Below are 2500 nucleotides of genomic sequence, written 5' to 3'. Positions count from 1 at the left end.
GACTTTTTTGAGTGCAGGTGCAAATCTGCTGAAAAAGCCTGTGGAAGTTTCACGGCGTTCGTACGATATTTGGCGACGCAAAAATGAGCGATTTCCCAGCTCGAGAGAATTCGGCGCGAGAGAAACGATGCCCCGTAACGCACATGAGAGCAATCCGGGCCAATTTCTCCCGTTTGATGGGGTCTATGTGTAAAAATTTTGACTTTTTTGAGTGCACGTGCAAATCTGCTGGAAAAGCCTGTGGAAGTTTCACGGCGTTCGTACGATATTTGGCGACGCAAAAATGAGCGATTTCCCAGCTCGATGGAATTCGGCGCGAGAGAAACGATGCCCCGTAACGCACATGAGAGCAATCCCGGCCAATTTCTCCCGTTTGATGGGGTCTATGTGTAAAAATTTTGACTTTTTTGAGTGCACGTGCAAATCTGCTGAAAAAGCCTGTGGAAGTTTCACGGCGTTCGTACGATATTTGGCGACGCAAAAATGAGCGATTTCCCAGCTCGATGGAATTCGGAGCGAGAGAAACGATGCCCCGTAACGCACATGAGAGCAATCCCGGCCAATTTCTCCCGTTTGATGGGGTCTATGTGTACAAATTTTGACTTTTTTGAGTGCACGTGCAAATCTGCTGAAAAAGCCTGTGGAAGTTTCACGGCGTTCGTACGATATTTGGCGACGCAAAAATGAGCGATTTCCCAGCTCGAGAGAATTCGGCGCGAGAGAAACGATGCCCCGTAACGCACATGAGAGCAATCCGGGCCAATTTCTCCCGTTTGATGGGGTCTATGTGTAAAAATTTTGACTTTTTTGAGTGCACGTGCAAATCTGCTGAAAAAGCCTGTGGAAGTTTCACGGCGTTCGTACGATATTTGGCGACGCAAAAATGAGCGATTTCCCAGCTCGATGGAATTCGGCGCGAGAGAAACGATGCCCCGTAACGCACATGAGAGCAATCCGGGCCAATTTCTCCCGTTTGATGGGGTCTATGTGTAAAAATTTTGACTTTTTTGAGTGCAGGTGCAAATCTGCTGAAAAAGCCTGTGGAAGTTTCACGGCGTTCGTACGATATTTGGCGACGCAAAAATGAGCGATTTCCCAGCTCGAGAGAATTCGGCGCGAGAGAAACGATGCCCCGTAACGCACATGAGAGCAATCCGGGCCAATTTCTCCCGTTTGATGGGGTCTATGTGTAAAAATTTTGACTTTTTTGAGTGCAGGTGCAAATCTGCTGGAAAAGCCTGTGGAAGTTTCACGGCGTTCGTACGATATTTGGCGACGCAAAAATGAGCGATTTCCCAGCTCGATGGAATTCGGAGCGAGAGAAACGATGCCCCGTAACGCACATGAGAGCAATCCCGGCCAATTTCTCCCGTTTGATGGGGTCTATGTGTACAAATTTTGACTTTTTTGAGTGCACGTGCCAATCTGCTGGAAAAGCCTGTGGAAGTTTCACGGCGTTCGTACGATATTTGGCGACGCAAAAATGAGCGATTTCCCAGCTCGATGGAATTCGGCGCGAGAGAAACGATGCCCCGTAACGCACATGAGAGCAATCCCGGCCAATTTCTCCCGTTTGATGGGGTCTATGTGTAAAAATTTTGACTTTTTTGAGTGCACGTGCAAATCTGCTGAAAAAGCCTGTGGAAGTTTCACGGCGTTCGTACGATATTTGGCGACGCAAAAATGAGCGATTTCCCAGCTCGATGGAATTCGGAGCGAGAGAAACGATGCCCCGTAACGCACATGAGAGCAATCCCGGCCAATTTCTCCCGTTTGATGGGGTCTATGTGTAAAAATTTTGACTTTTTTGAGTGCACGTGCAAATCTGCTGAAAAAGCCTGTGGAAGTTTCACGGCGTTCGTACGATATTTGGCGACGCAAAAATGAGCGATTTCCCAGCTCGAGAGAATTCGGCGCGAGAGAAACGATGCCCCGTAACGCACATGAGAGCAATCCGGGCCAATTTCTCCCGTTTGATGGGGTCTATGTGTAAAAATTTTGACTTTTTTGAGTGCACGTGCAAATCTGCTGGAAAAGCCTGTGGAAGTTTCACGGCGTTCGTACGATATTTGGCGACGCAAAAATGAGCGATTTCCCAGCTCGATGGAATTCGGCGCGACAGAAACGATGCCCCGTAACGCACATGAGAGCAATCCGGGCCAATTTCTCCCGTTTGATGGGGTCTATGTGTAAAAATTTTGACTTTTTTGAGTGCAGGTGCAAATCTGCTGAAAAAGCCTGTGGAAGTTTCACGGCGTTCGTACGATATTTGGCGACGCAAAAATGAGCGATTTCCCAGCTCGAGAGAATTCGGCGCGAGAGAAACGATGCCCCGTAACGCACATGAGAGCAATCCGGGCCAATTTCTCCCGTTTGATGGGGTCTATGTGTACAAATTTTGACTTTTTTGAGTGCACGTGCAAATCTGCTGAAAAAGCCTGTGGAAGTTTCACGGCGTTCGTACGATATTTGGCGACGCAAAAATGAGCGATTTCCCAGC

The sequence above is a fragment of the Lampetra planeri genome, unplaced genomic scaffold (assembly GCF_965212315.1).
Source record: "Lampetra planeri unplaced genomic scaffold, kcLamPlan1.2.h2 scaffold_240, whole genome shotgun sequence".
Classification (NCBI taxonomy): domain Eukaryota; kingdom Metazoa; phylum Chordata; class Hyperoartia; order Petromyzontiformes; family Petromyzontidae; genus Lampetra; species Lampetra planeri.
This window is presented reverse-complemented; position numbering follows the sequence as displayed.